The sequence below is a fragment of the Grampus griseus genome (genome assembly GCF_964374135.1).
Source record: "Grampus griseus genome assembly, chromosome: 8".
In the NCBI taxonomy this organism is placed as follows: Eukaryota; Metazoa; Chordata; class Mammalia; order Artiodactyla; family Delphinidae; genus Grampus; species Grampus griseus.
The window spans coordinates 30958049-30974239 of record NC_139002.1 but is presented as its reverse complement, the minus strand read 5'-3'; the positions used below and the strand labels follow the sequence as shown (position 1 = coordinate 30974239).

Sequence of the window (16191 nt, the reverse complement as noted above, 5' to 3'; positions counted from 1 at the left end):
GAATATAAGAACAGACCAATCACAAGTAGTGAAATTGAAACTGTGATTAAAAATCTTCCAACAAACAAAAGTCCAGGACCAGATGGATTCACAGGTGAATTCTATCAAATATTTAGAGAAGAGCTAACACCCATCCTTCTCAAAGTCTTCCAAAAAATTGCAGAGGAAGGCACACTCCCAAATTCATTCTATGAGGTCACCATCACCCTGATACTAAAACCAAAGATACTAAAAAAAAAAAAAAAAAAATTACAGGCCAATATCACTGATGAATATAGATGCGAAAATCCTCAACAAAATACTAGCAATCAGAATCCAACAACACATTAAAAGGATCATACACCATGATCAAGTGTGATTTATCCCAGGGGTGCAAGGATTCTTCAATACATGCATGTCAATCAATGTGATACACCATATTAAGAAATTAAAAATAAAAACCATAAGATCATCTTAATTGATACAGAAAAAGGTTTGACAAAATTCAACACCCATTTATGATAAAAACTCTCCAGAATGTGGGCATTGAGGGAACCTACCTCAACATAATAAAGGCCATATACGACCAATCCACAGCAAATACCACTCTCAATGGTGGAAAACTGAAACCATTTCCTCTAAGATTAGGAACAAGGCAAGGATGTCCACTTTAGCCACTATTATTCAAAACAGTTTTGGAAGCCCTAGCCATAGCAATCAGAGAAGAAAAAAAATAAAGGGAATTCAAATTGGAAAAGAAGAAGTAAAACTGTCACTGTTTGTAGATGACATGATACTATACATAAAGAATCCTAAAGATGCCACAAGGAATCTGGTGCCACCAGGAATTCATAGAGCTAATTAATGAATTTGGTAAAGTTGCAGGATACAAAATTAATGCACAGAAACCTCTTGCATTCCTATATTTTAAGGATGAAAAATCTGAAAAGAAATTAAGGAAACACTCCCATTTACCATTGCTATACAAAGAATAAAATACGTAGGAAGAAAGCTACCTAGGGAGACAAAGAACGTTTATACAGAAAACTATAAGACACTGATGAAAGAAATTAAAGATGATACCCATAGATTGAGAGATATACCATGTTCTTGGATTGGAAGAATCAATATTGTGAAAATGACTATCCTACCCAAAGCAATCTACAGATTCAATTCAATCCCTATCAAATTACCAATGGCATTTTTTACAGAACTAGAACAAAAATTTTCACAATTTGTATGGAAACACAAAAGACCCCAATGGCCAAAGTAATCTTGAGAAAGAAAAACGGAGCTGGAGGAATCAGGTTCCCGGACTTCAGACTATACTACAAAGCTACAGTAATCCGGACTATATGGTACTGACACAAAAACAGAAATATAGATTAGTGGAACAGGGTAGATAACCCAGAGATAAACCCAAGCACGTATGTTCACCTTATCTTTTATAAAAGAGGCAAGAATATACAATGGAGAAAAAACAGTCTCTTCAATAAGTGATGCTGCGAAAACTGGACAGCTACATGTAAAAGAATGAAATTAGAACACTCCCTAACAGCATACACAAAAATAAACTCAAAATGGATTAAAGATCTAAATGCAAGTCCAGACACTATAAAACTCTTAGAGGAAAACATAGGCAGGACATTGTGACATAAATCACAGCAAGATTCTTTTGATCCACCTCCTAGAGAAATGGAAATAAAAACAAAAATATACAAATGGGACCTAATGAAACTTAAAAGCTTTTGCACAACAAAGGAAACTATAAACAAGATGAAAGACAACCCTCAGAATGGGAGAAAATATTTGCAAATGAATCAATGGACAAAGGATTAATCTCCAAAATATTTAAACAGGTCATGCAGCTCAATATCAAAAACACAAACAACCCAATCCAAAAATGGGCAGAAGACGTAAATGTACATTTCTCCAAAGAAGACTTAGAGGTGGCCAAGAAGCACATGAAAAGCTGCTCAACATCACTAATTATTAGAGAAATACAAATCAAAACTACAGTGAGGTATCACCTCACACCAGTTAGAATGGGCATCATCAGAAATCTACAAACAACAAATGCTGGTGAGGGTGTGGAGAAAAGGGAACCCTCTTGCACTGTTGGTGGGAATGTAAATTGATACAGCCACTATGGAGAACAGTATGGAGGTTCTTTAAAAAACTTAAAATAGAATTACCATATGACCCAGCAATCCCACTACTGGGCATATACCTAGAGAAAACCATAATTCAAAAAGACACATGCACCCCAATGTTCATTGCAGCACTATTTACAATAGCCAGGAAGCAACCTAAATGCCCAATGACAGACGAATGAATAAAGAAGGTGTGGTACACATATACAGTGGAATATTACTCAGCCATAAAAAGGAATGAAATTGGGTTATTTGTAGAGACGTGGATGGATCTAGAGATTGTCATACGGAGTGAAATAAGTCAGAAAGAGAAAAACAAGTATCATATATTAATGCATATATGTGGATCCTAGAAAAATGGTACAGATGAACCAGTTTGCTGTTCAGAAATAGAGACACAGATGTAGAGAAAAAACTTATGGACCCCAAGGGGGGAAAGTGGCAGGGGGTGGGGGGTTGTGGTGTGAAAAAAAAAGAATTAATTATATAGGTCTTAATAAATTGATATTGGAAACTTTTTTTCATTATTTATTTTAAATTTCAAGAACAGTTATGAGACTTGAAAAATCGAGAAAAAAAGAGAGCACTAACTGTTCTTTCAGTGGAGTGGTCCTTAGTGTTATCTAGCTGATCCTCCAGAGATTATTTGGTTGTATTTGATTATTTCACTGTCTGGTTGACTAATCTATTTCATAGCTGTTTAGGGATAGAAACTAAGTTGTAGAAAACCAATAGCAATCTAAGTTTTTCCAGTCCACAGTAATGCAAACAGTCTTGTCCATAGAAATGCAAAGACTCTAAAAAACAAAACAAATGAAGAGGGACTTCCCTGGTGGCACAGTGGTTGAGAGTCCGCCTGCCGATGCAGGGGACACGGGTTCGTGCCCCGGTCCGGGAAGATCCCACATGCCGCGGAGCGGCTAAGCCCGTGAGCCATGGCCGCTGAGCCTGCGCGTCCGGAGCCTGTGCTCTGCAACAGGAGAGGCCACAACAGTGAGAGGCCCGCGTACCGCAAAAAAAAAAAAAAAAAAAAAAAATGAAGAAAGAGTCTCATAGAAACAGTGAATAAACTGGTGGTTGCCAGAGAGGAGGGGGAGGGGCTTTGGACCAAATAGGTGCAGGGGATTAAGAGGTACAAAACTTCCAGATAGAAAATAAATGTCAAGGGGATACAATGTACAGCATATGAATTATAGCCAATAATATTTTAATAACTTTGTATGGTGACAGATGGTTACTAGACTTATCATGGTGATCAATTCATAGTGTATATAAATGTCAAATCATTATGTTATACACCTGAAACTAATATAATATTATATGTCAACCATACTTCAATTAAAAAAATGTAAAAAAGGAATGCAATGGCATATTGTCTCATAGAGATAAAACTTTTAAATGTAAAATTTATATTTAATTGACCTATAAAATTTTAACCAGTTTTGCGTTTATTAGCAAAATCACTTCAATGTTCCTATTTGCACATATATATTCTCCAAAATCTTTTACTAGTACACTCATTAATTAATTGAATAAACAAATTCTTTGACATATGTTTATTTTATGTTTGTTTGAGAGTCATAATTTTACCTTTTAGAAAATTATAGTTTGGCAGTTTGGGAGGTTACACTGAGAAGCCCAAGTGGGCTGTCTTGGCAAAGTATCAAGTAAACCGCATTTCTGGAGAAGTTCACTAATGTTTATATATCCTGGACACATCCTTTCTTGGCCTCCAGAGTGAATTCCAAGTAACGATAGAATTTTAGCTTTGCTTACTCTGTTTCTCTAGTTTTTCTTCTCTGTCTACTGATTTTTTTTTTCTGACTTTCCCATAGTCAACAATATATTCCCAAGTGGTTGCATCAGTGACTGGAAATTTGGTTTTATAGCATAACCATTTGATGATGTTTCTAGATGATGCAGATGAATTCTCTGTTGTGTGAGAAACAACAGAGAAACTGATTGGTTAGTCTTTTTTGTTTGTTTTTCTGTTCATCTATATTTTCATGAGCTCACATCAATTCAGAATTTTGTGCCCCCTGGGAAAGAGGATAACTCTTTAAGATCGAGACCAGTTTGTCTTTGTATTTCTGTGTTTATCCTCGACTGGGCTGAGGTGTGAGACTGAAGCCATAAGTTCACATTCTTCCCATCCTTATTTCTTCTTTCTTTCATAATGTGCAGCAGCAGGTAGAGAGATCTCTTGAAGGTTACTCCAAAGCCCATGGAAGTGAATGTTGTGGTAAACCTCGGGCTCTGCTGATGGGGGCCAGGCCATCTAGGAGCAATGTTGGCACCAGGCTCGGTCACCTCTCTACCACTTGTGGCGGCTAAGTACAGACAGACGGGTAGCTCCCCAGGAGGAAGCTCAGCACCACAACAAACCCCAACAAGAAGACAATCCTTGGGAAGGTCAGGAACAGGTGCTGAATAAGAAAGACAGTGTCAACAACCTGCAAGTGTCCAAGGTCATCGACGTAAGTCTCCAGGTACAAGTCAGACACCACCAACTGGTCCAGAAACAGTGCTCTCCACAGCCGTGGTGGCAGCTTAGGCTGTCACCATCAAGAGGAAGAAGAGGAAGTACCTGGTGTTCCAGGCCCCAATGCAGTTGTTCACCCACACACAGTGATGGTCAAACTGATGTACACACCAGTTATACATGCTGCAGTGCTTGGATCATGCTGGTTTCCTTAAATCACATGTGGAGCGCTTCACGTTCTTTGGGAACATCACTTCATCGAATTCATAAACTTGAAGAAACAGTAATTCGTTTGCTTTTGTTATGGTACCGGGGTTGGTTACACAACTTAGGGCAAAAACAAACAAAAAAAACAGGTTTACAACCAGCAGCAGATAAGGCAGAAAAAGGTAATACAAGGAGAACTCCAGCTCTTGACAAAGGCAAAATATTTCCCAGGTGTATTTGGCATAAACTATCCCTTGCAAGATGAGATGCAGGATAACGAAGGTGTGGTTCCATGTATGAAAGTGGTAATGAAGCAATCTTACTATGGCTGTCCAAAGGCATTCTGGAATCATACAGGAAAAAGAATCTGTGCTCCTCCTCTGACCAGGCCTTTCAAGCAATGGGTTTTTGAGCAGATGCAGATTGTAACAACACCAATCAGCACCAAAGCCAGGTAGAACAAGAAGAGAACCAGAAAGTCCATCCTGGGGGAGGTGATTCAGGGTCCCCAGCCTATATATAGCTTTTGTTTGGATAGTTTTCAGCTGGTAGCTCTGGCATTCCTCCTCCAAACATTCACAGAGAATTCAAATGGCGTCTCCTCTTGTGCAGTGGCATCCGCCTGGCACAACAGGTGGCACCCAAAGCTGCAGGACATGGTTCCTCTAAGACAGCGGTCCCTAAATTTTTGGCACCAGGGGTCAGTTTCGTGGAAGACAATTTTTCCACCGAAGGTGGGGGAGTGGTTCAGGAGGTAATGCGAGTGATGGTTCAGGTGGTGATGTGAGCAATGGGGAGCGGCAGATGAAGCTCCACTCACTCGCCCACTGCTCACCTCCTGCTGTCCGGCCTGGTTCCTAACAGGCAACAGCCTGGTACTGGTCTGCGGCCCAAGGGTTGGGGAACTCTGCTCTCGGATGCTGGATCTGGCACCGGGATCCTTACATAATCTTAATATGTCCCAAATTCACAGAAAATGAGAAAAGTAGTTTTAATATAGAAAATGTATTATTTTTTTAAATTCTTTTTTACAGATACTATTAACTCAGAAACATCTTAAGAATTTAAGTTCACATAATAACGGTAAGTCTCTGGCAAATCAGAATGGTTTAATAATCTTGGTTTTATGAAAAAAGCTAAGTCTTCTCTGATTTATTAGTGTTAAGTATAATACAAGAATACACTTTATTTTAAAATAAGAAGTGAGTTTGTTTTCTCATGAACATACTAGTTAATTTGTACTTTCTCAGTGAGTCCTTCCCTGACTTAGAACACTTCAAGTTAAGAACTACACCTTAACCCCTGATTCCCAATTGCCTGACACTGCCTTACAAGTATTTTTCCTATAGAACTTATCATCTTCTAACATACTATATAATTTAATCACTTATTATGTCTACTGTTTATTGCCTGTCTTTCTCAGGCACACGGGAAGCTCCATGAGGGCAAGGGCTTTTGTTTCATTTGCTGACATAATCCAAGAGCCAAGTAGATGCTCAATAAATTAATATGGAATTGAGGCTGAATGCCAGCAAAGATGGGAAGTCAGTAACAGGATATATAGTCAGCCTGACCAGTTCCTGAAAAATAACTTCTCTCACTCCTCCCCAGACTAGACACTAGAAAATTACAGAAATAGCAGCAGCCCTCAGAAATTCTCAGAACCTGATGTTGAATTTCTGAGGTGTCCCTGAGGGGAGGATCCACTGATCAGGTTGAGATATGAGAGTGGCTGAGTCCAGACTTCCAACACCAAGCTTCCTGTCCTGAGGTGCTTCAATTTCTTCCTGGCCCCTAAACTAGGCAAGAAGGCACAAACTAAGATGAAGGCCCTCATCCCTCCCCCAGCTAGGGACACTGATAATCCATGAAAATATGAACTCACAGAGCAAATAAGTGAGGCATCTGTGGAGAGAAAAGATGTCCAAAAGAAAGTTCACATGCTGAAAACCTATGTCTGTGAGATAGGCTGGGACCTGGGAACTGGGACCTTTACTGGAGTGCTTGCACCTGGGAAAATGTCTCCTCCAGCAACAGAATACAAAGAAACCTATAAGGGACTAAAAATAATTGCTTGCATGTGCAGTTGGGGCAAATTATGAACAATAAGATACAAAAAGGCCAAAACCCAACTGCCACTTCTGAGGTGTCGGGAGCAAAAGCAGGGTACTGTGCATGATCCCTGCACACAGCACCGCCAAGACCACATAGAGAAATATTGAAAGACCCCAGAATCAGATTGCTAGAGTTTTTCATGTGATATACTTTCCGGAACAGCCTTTACTTTCTGTAGTAGTTTGAAGCCTGCTTCAAATACAGTGAAATTTCCGTTCATATGCATGTAACCTATTTAGGTTTCAGGCTTTCAAACTAAATTTGATCTGGCTGAAACTTATTCACATATTTTTGTGACTAGCCTGTAATTAGCAAAGAGCGAGAGTAGAGGGAGAGAGGGAAGGAGAGAGAGATACAGAGAAGGAGATTGATTATGTAGTTGTGTTTATGGGACGTGAAAGTCCTGGCAGTTAAACCTAACCACTTTCGAGTATTAATATTATGAAAATAACAGAATTGAACTTCAGGTTCACTTGTAGGAAGGAAAATCTGAGACTCCTTTCCTCCTTTTTTTTTTTTTTTTCCGGTACGCGGGTCTCTCACCACTGTGGCCCCTCCCGTTGCGGAGCACAGGCTCCGGACGCGCAGGCTCAGCGGCCGTGGCCCACGGGCCCAGCCGCTCCGCGGCATGTGGGATCCTCTCGGACTGGGGCACGAACCCCGTGTCCCCTGCATCGGCAGGCGGACTCTCAACCGCTGTGCCACCTGGGAAGCCCCTCCTCTTTCCTTCTTTCTTGCCACCTTTTCCTTATTTGGGTTTCTGTAGCATGTGTGGTTCGTGCTACTTGCTTGGCAATTAGTTAGCATTGATCTTACTCTCTGTACACATTCATGTACATTTCTAGTCTTACCCTTGTGACCGTGGAAGTAATAATACCTCCCAGGGTTACTGTAAGTCTCAAAGCAGATTAGGTATGTAATGATGCTTGAAAAACTATGGTACTAAATATAATTCTAGGACACCAGCCAAGGGATCTGGGGGTTCAGCCAAAGTAGGGTTATGAATCTGTGTACTGGGAACAAACACTGAGGCAAGGGCCTGTTTGCACACACTGGGTTAGGCAGAAGAAGGTGTACATCTCTGGGATTCATCCTAACCCTTGGTATACTGGCCCACTGGAGAGCAAGACTGGCCCTTCTGATATGAGCGCCACTGATGGCTGGACTGAGGTTCCAGGCATAATGGTTGTTTTGAAGATTGACTTGGGTACTGGGGAAGGCCTTGACTGAGGTAAAGACAAATTGACTCTGGCTTTCAGGCAAAGACAGAAGAATGTTGTAGAGAACTTGCTAGTCACTTTCTCTGTAAGGCTTGGTAAGATTAAAAATAGAAGTGTTTTCACTATAAGAACAAAATGGAGTTTTTAAAAAAAATCTTGAAACTTCTTTTTTAACCTTTTAAAGAAAGTCCTAGGCTACCAACAACTTTCTTCCAGAAGAGCAATCCTTAAGATTTTGTATTTTCTTTTGTGATTTATTCTTTGATTTTTGTACCAAGAAATGTAAATATCAAGGGAGAAAACCGCTCAAAACCTCGAAAATTCTTGTTGAAAATTAAACCACGTTCTTGAAGAGGAGAAGAAGAATGGATTAGTAGACTGAGCACTGGATGGTGATTAAAAAACTTGAGATCTTTTTATCAGCTTCCATATTCTTTTATAATCCTTTTTCCCCGAGTTTCCTGGGGGAAGGGGGCTCAAAACATTGTAGATAACAATATAAGGGCTATCTATGACTCCCAAATTTGTAGCTCCAAATTCTTCCTTGAACTCCGGCTTTTATATCTACTACCTAATTGGACATCTTCTCTTGGATGTGTAATAGGCAACTCAAACCCAGCAAAGTCAAAATTTCCCTCTTGATTTCCAGCCCTCATAAACCCATTCTTCCTCTAATCTTCCTCATTTCACCACCTTTCTCCCACTTGCTTAGGCCGAAAACTTTGGAGTTATTCTTGACTCCCCCCACCACCTTTTTTCCCTAAAATCCCACAGGCACTTCAGGAACAAATCCTGTTGGCTTTACCTGGAAGAATTTCCTCGATCTGACCATTCTTAGCATCTTCATTGCTCCTTCCTTGGTCAGCACTGTCATCATCTCTCCCTTGGCAAATGCCACAGTCTGGTGTCCCTGCACCCGCTCATAAGCTTTTACAATCTCTTTGCCACCCGGCAGCCAGACTGACCCTTTGAAACCTAGCTGAGATCATGTTATGTACCTGCTCAAACCCTTCTCATGTCATCAGCATGAGGTCGATCTCCACAGGTGGCCTGCAGGCTCTGGGTAGTTTGGCTGGCTTTCTCTCGGACCTCACCTCCTTCTACTTTTCTTCTCCCTCGCTGCCTCCAGCCATACTGGCCTTTCCGCTGTGCCTCAAATGTGCCCGACCCCTTCCTAGCTCAAGGGCTTGCACTTACTGCTTCCTCTACCTGAAACCCAGAGACACCATGTCTCCTTCCTTCCCTCACTCACATCTTTGCATAAATTTCCCTGACTCAGCATATCCTTTCCCTACACATGCTTTTATAAAATGGCACTCCAATACCCTTTATCCCCTTCCCTGCTTTATTTATTTTTCACATCATTTTTAATGTCTTTCATTGCATCTAGATTTATTCATTCATTTGAATATTGAATGTCTCTCCCATTAGAATGTAAGCTCCTTGAGGGCAGTTTACACTTGAAAGCAGCTGAGCCTAGACTGGTGTCCACATAAAGTAAACACTTAATAAATATTTTTTCATGCATTAAGAATGAGTACTGAGGGTGATGGTGGGATAGCTAGGGCCTTCAAAAAAGGCTGAATTATTTGTGGAGATAAAACTGTTTCAGAGAAGGGGTGAAGTCTTTCAAAATAAATGGTCAAAAATTTATTAACTTCCAGAAATTGTCAGTTCATACATGCAAATATGCCTAAAGTTTAGTAAAGTGACACACTACAGTTGTTGGGCAGCCTGCGATTCATGTGGAATGTGCCCTAATAGGACTTTTGACATCCCATCCTCTACCGAGGCAGCTGTGAACAACCAACCTCAAAAGCTCACATTATTTACATTGCATTACAGGCCTGGGCTTTTCCAAGAATAAACAAGTTGCTAACTATTTACACAGACTTGCTTTTTTTCCCCCTACTGCAGATGAGCTAAAATGGATTTGAATGTTACATTTCTCAACTGGTCTTTTGCAACAGTTTTTTTTTCATTCTTCTATCCTTATCTTTTCTGATCTCTCCCTCTACTCTTGTAGGAACAACATGCTGCATTGTGCAATGAAGGTTTAATATTATCCCCAACCATTTAAAATGATATATTGAATGAAAGGAAAGTGTGTTGGATTAAGATTAATGGAGAAGAGATTAACATGAGGATATGTGCATTAGAAGCATCCTCTTTTGGACTCCAAAGTCACTCACTAATTTCCTACTCTAACTTATTTACCAGCAGGCTTCCCAATTCTGCTCTATTTCAATTCCAAGAGTCTAAGTGGTGGAACCAAGGCAGAGATTATGGCATTTTGAGTATAATAGATGCCTTTTAGTCTTGCCATGTTGACAAGCCACTTGGGGATGGGAATGAGACCAAAGACAGGGTCAGCAGATGGAAGATAATCAGAAGATGCTGTTTAGGCCTACTCAGGCCTGTAGGAGAGAGATGCAGTGAATCTTTTGACCTAGACTTTTCTATGATCTATTATGGGAGTCTAAAACTCCAACCTGTTGACAAACATTATGCATTTCCTCTCAAATGGTACTTTGCTGGGTAATTTGGCTATAAATATTCACAAAAAACCTTCAATATCATTGTACATATAAATGAAAGCACTTGAAGACCCTGTGATATGTTTTAAACATATCACACAGAATTCCAAATAAAAAACGGTAGTTCATTTGTGATCTACCATGTGAAATGGAAGTCCAAGGTGTTTCCAAAGAAACATTTGAAAAAGAACAGAGGACCTAGAAAGGTGGGTCTGCCATTTCACACCAGGCTAACTGGAAGAGAACTTGGTCCAGCCACAGAAAATTTAAGGCTGAGCTGTTAGGGAAGCTCCTCACCTAGGTGAATCCATTTGTCCTTCAGTAGCCTTTCTGGTACTTTCCAAATAGTTATCACTGAGGTTAATAGGACAATACACAGAGGTCATCAGAAAGCAAACTCTGTTCTGCTTCCTCTTGATCTCAAAAGAAGCAGTCAAACCACACTTTGTTCAAAACTGTTATTTAACTGAATATTTTTGCACTGTTATTCTGAAAACAAGTGAGGAGCATATGTTATAAATTATTTCTGCACAAAATTCCTCTTTCAGATGAGCATATAAATGCTCTGACTGAGTTCTGACACAAACAAAATCACTATTTCTTGTGCTTTAGAGAGACTATATCTTTCCAAAATACATACAACTATATCTGGAAGCCAGTTCTCTTACTCAACAAAGGAATAAGGATTTGTAAGAATTACTTTCAGGGAATGGAGGTTAACCACAGTCAGTATATTATTTGTTGATATAATTGTTGATATAATTTGGAATTTGGAAAAGAAAAATTTCAGGTCACTGGTTATCAATCCTTGTGGTACTATAGCTCAGCTATCTCAAGGGATATACACAAATTCTCCAAAGCATCTCAAAACAAAATTAATTCTAATTGTTTCAAAAACAACAATTATAGAGCCCTTATAAGGTACCAGGGACTATCTAGAGTTCTACATATTTTGACTCATATATTTAAGCCTCTAAATATCCCTAGGAGGTAAGAACCATTCTTACTGTAATTTTACAAAGGAGGAAACTAAGACAGAAATTAGGGAACTTGACCAACCTCACAAGGCTAAAAATAGCAGATCTGGGGTTTGAATTCAGTCAGGCCTCAGAGCACATGCTTTTTGCATCCAGTAACATTCGTTTATTTAGTGAAGTGTTTACAGTGGACATGCCCCTTGGCTAGCCCTGAACATAAGGAGGACATCTGGCTGGTTGTGCTCGGCACCAGATGCCTTCAGGCTGATGTTTCATTGCTATGGGGTCCCTGTCACAGCTGACCAGATTGCACGGCCTGCACAGATAATTGCACCACCTTGATCTCCTTGCTTATTATTTAAAACAAATAATAGGTTTATTGAAATATAATTCACATACCATACAATTCCTCCATTTAAGGTGTACAATTTAATGGCTTTCAGTTATTCACAGATCACCTTTAGCATGTCATCCATCACCTTTAGCCACCATCACCTTTAGCGTGTCATGCCTATTAGTAGTCACAGCTGCCCCCTCCCTCCAGCTGCTGACAAGCAGTAATCAGCTTTCTGCGTCTATGGCTTTTCCTATTCTGAACATCTCATATAAATACAATCATACAATATGTGGCCTTTTGTGTTTGACTTCTTTCACTTAGTGTAATGTTTTCACATTTCATTCATGTTGTAGCATGTATTAGTCCTTTTCTAAATTGCCAAATAATGTTCCAATATGTGAATTTACCAGGTTTAAAAAAATCCATTCCTCATTTAATGGCCATGTTTCTACTTGTTGGCTATTATGAATAATGCTGCTGTGAACCTTTGTGTGGACATATGTTTTGATTTATCACAGGTATACACCTAGGAGTGCAATTGCTGGGTTATGTGGTAACTCTATGTTTAGTGTTTTGAGGAGATGCCAGACTGTTTTCCCTCCTTGCTTATTGATACTAAGAAGTTTTCCTCAGCTGACTGTTTTTGCAAAAGTGACTTTTCTTACTCTGTAGAATCAGTTGACATTGGAAAGCAGGGATGCCAGATTCAACATCTGGTTGGCTGTAAATAGCCACTTTCAGTAACAGAAACAAAATGGAAAGTTTAGAGTAACCTTGAGTAACTGTTCCATCCTTTTTTTTCCAACATTTTAGTTTTTAAAAAATAATTTTCTACTTCTTATACTTTATTTATTTATTTTATTATTATTATTATTTTTGGCTGCGTTGGGTCTTCATTGCAGTACGCGGGTTTTCTCTAGTTGCTGTGAGCTGGGGCTGCTCTTTGTTGTGGTGTGTGGTTTCTCATGGTGGTGGCTTCTCTTGTTGTGGAGCACAGGCTCTAGGCACGTGGGCTTCAGTAGTTGTGGCACGTGAGCGTAGTAGTTGTGGCTTGCTGGCTCTGGAGCGCAGGCTCAGTAGCTGTGGGGCATGGGCTTAGTTGCTCTGCAGCATGTGGGATCTTCCCGGACCAGGGCTCGAACCCATGTCCCCTGTATTGGCAGGCGGACTTTTAACCACTGCGCCACTGGGGAAGTCCCCAGTCCCTTCCTAATATTGTCTTTTTAGTGAGTGTATGAAACAAATTTAATAAATGATGGCAATAATTATAGCTAATATCTGTTGAACACTGTAGATGTTCCAGTCTATGAAATATGTTAAATGTATTTTATCATCTAATTGTAGAAGTACTGAAAATTTATTTTAATTGAAATGTAGTTGATTCCCAATGTTGTGTTAGTTTCTGGTGAACAGCAAAGTGGTTCAGTTATATGTATACATATATATATATATGTTCTTTTTCATATTTTTTTCTGTCATGGTTTATTACAAGATATTGAATTTAGTTCCCTGTGCTATATAGTAGGTTCTTGTTGTTTTCTATTTTATATATAGTTGTTTGTATATGCTAATCCCAAACTCCTAACTTATCCCTCCCCTCCCTTTCCCCTTCGGTAACTATAAGTTTGTTTTCTATGTCTGTGAGTCTGTTTCTGTTTTGTAAATAAGTTCATTAGTATCATTATTTTAGATTCCACATGTGACATCATATGGTATTTGTCTTTCTCTTTCTGACTTGCTTCACTTGGTATGATAATCTCTAGGTCATTCCATATTGCTGCAAATGATATGATTTCATTCTTTTTTATGGTTGAGTAGTATTCCATTGTATATACATACCACATCTTCTTTATCCATTTTTATGTTGATGGACATTTACGTTGCTTCCATGTCTTGGCTATTGCGAATAGTGCTTCTATGAACATTGGGGTGCATGTATCTTTTCAAATTAGAGTTTTCTCCGAATATATACCCAGGAGTGGGATTGCTGGATCATATGGCAACTCTGTTTAGTTTTTTGAGGAACCTCCATACTGTTTTCCATAGTGGATGCACCAATTTCATTCCCACCAACAATGTAGGAGGGCTCCCTTTTTTCCACACCCTCTCCAGCATTTATTATTTGTAGACATTTTAATGATGGCCATTCTGACCGGTGTGAGTGATACCTCATTGTGATTTTGATTTGCATTTCTCTAATAATTAACGAAGTTGAGCATTTTTCATGTTCCTTTTGGCCATCTGTATGTCTTCTTTGGAGAAATGTCTATTTATGTCTTCTGCCCATTTTTTTGATTGGGTTGTTTGTTTTTTGTTATTGAGATGTATGAGCTGTTTGTATATTTTGGAAATTAAGCCCTTGCCAGTCTCATCATTTGCAAATATTTTCTCCCAGTCTGTATGTTGTCTTTTTGTTTTGTTTATGGTTTCCTTTGGTGTGTAAAAGGTTATAAGTTTGATTAAATCCGATTTGTTTATTTTTGCTTTTACTTCTATTGCTTTGGGAAACTGACTTAAGAAAATGTTGCTATGATTTACGTCAGAGAATATTTTGCCTATGTTCTCTTCCACGAGTTTTACGGTGTCATGCCTTATATTTAAATCTTGAAGCCATTTTGAGTTTATTTTTGTGTAGGGTGTGAGGGAGTGTTCTAACTTCATTGATTTACATGTGGCTGTCCAGCTTTCCCAACACCACTTGCTGAGGAGACTGTCTTTTCTCCATTGTATATTTTTGCCTCCTTTGTCAAAGATTAATTGACTGTAGGCATGTGGGTTTATTTCTGGGCTCTCTTTTCTGTTCCATTGAACCATACATCTATTTTATGCCAATACCATGATTCCTGTAGTTTTGTAGTATTTTCTGAAGTTTGGGAGGGTTATGTCTCCAGCTTTGTTCTTTTTCCTCAGGATTGCTTTGGCAATTCTGTGTCTTATGGTTTCATATAAATTTTAGGATTATTTGTTCTAGTTCTGTGAAAAATGTCATGGGCAATTTGATAGGGATAGTGTTATATCTGTAGATTGCTTTGGGTAGTATGGCCATTTTAACAATATTAATTTTTCCAATCTAAGAACATGAGATATCTTTCTATTTCTTTGAATCATCTTCAATTTCCTTTATCAATGTTTTATAGTAGAACTACTAAAATGTAAGATTAAAAAAAATAAGAATGACAGACAGCAGTATTTTATCTGTACTAATGAGTAGGTAGGAAAAAAATGGTTTAGCTTGAAGTGAGAAAAACTAAAACAAAAGATAAACTTCCCTAAATGGAAAGCTGTTCAGAAGAGACCCACTTAGATGGGTTAAAGATAGTTTCATTGAGGGCATTTTATTTTCGGGAAGAAGGAAAAAGAGTGAATTAGGAGTATTTTTTCTGGGTCTGCATACTCATGATACTATACCAAGGTTTGAGTTTTCTATAGGTACACAGAATTTGTTGCCAAAGTGTGATAGAAGCTAGTAAACATTAACGAAAGAGAAATGAGGAACTATTCTTATACAACATTTTTATTGGCTTTTGTTAAAAGCCTTCCTGTTGCAAAGTGCCCACCCCTTACACAGTGTGAAAATCCATTTGAGTAGGTTTGCCCACTGTAACCTACTTCAAAGACCAGTGAGCACACATAGAGTCAAACAAACAAACAAACACAAAAACAATGAGAAACAAAACTTATACAGTATGTTGTCTGTGATATGTTTAAAGTAAAGGCGGATACATTTATATTCATCATAACAAATGTTAAGGTCAAAAAAGCCACTGCTTGTAAAGAATTATTATAATTTGTATAGTAATGCTATTTCCTATTAAAAGAATTATAATACATGTCAGGGAGTCCACAAGTAGGCTTCTTCCTGGAAATAAAAACCAAACTTATCAATTTGCCTCAGTGTATTAGGTAAGAAAAAAATGACCGGTGTCTAACTGAAGCGTGCATTGTGTTGATTCTGATTTTGTGTAAAACTGACCATATAGGAATTTTCCATTTGGATTAAAATTCTGAATCCAAAACTAAGAAACAGTTCAGAAGCATAATTATTTTCAACAAATTCTAAATTTCCCGTAGAATTGAAGGCCATGGGAAGAATACGTAACCTGAGTTCTGATTTAGTCCTTAAGATCCGGTTACCAGCTGCTCTCGGTCATCTTCATTCCTTAGGAAAGACTAGACTTTTCTAT

At 38.8% G+C, this 16191-nt stretch overlaps 1 pseudogene across 1 annotated transcript; it reads right to left on the bottom strand.

Moving 5' to 3' along the window:
* Positions 1 to 4287: 4287 nt before the first annotated feature.
* LOC309825811 (palmitoyltransferase ZDHHC4-like) lies at positions 4288 to 5374 on the bottom strand (annotated as a pseudogene). The gene has a single exon. The product of its transcript is annotated as a palmitoyltransferase ZDHHC4-like (transcript).
* Between the last annotated feature and the right edge of the window lie 10817 nt (positions 5375 to 16191).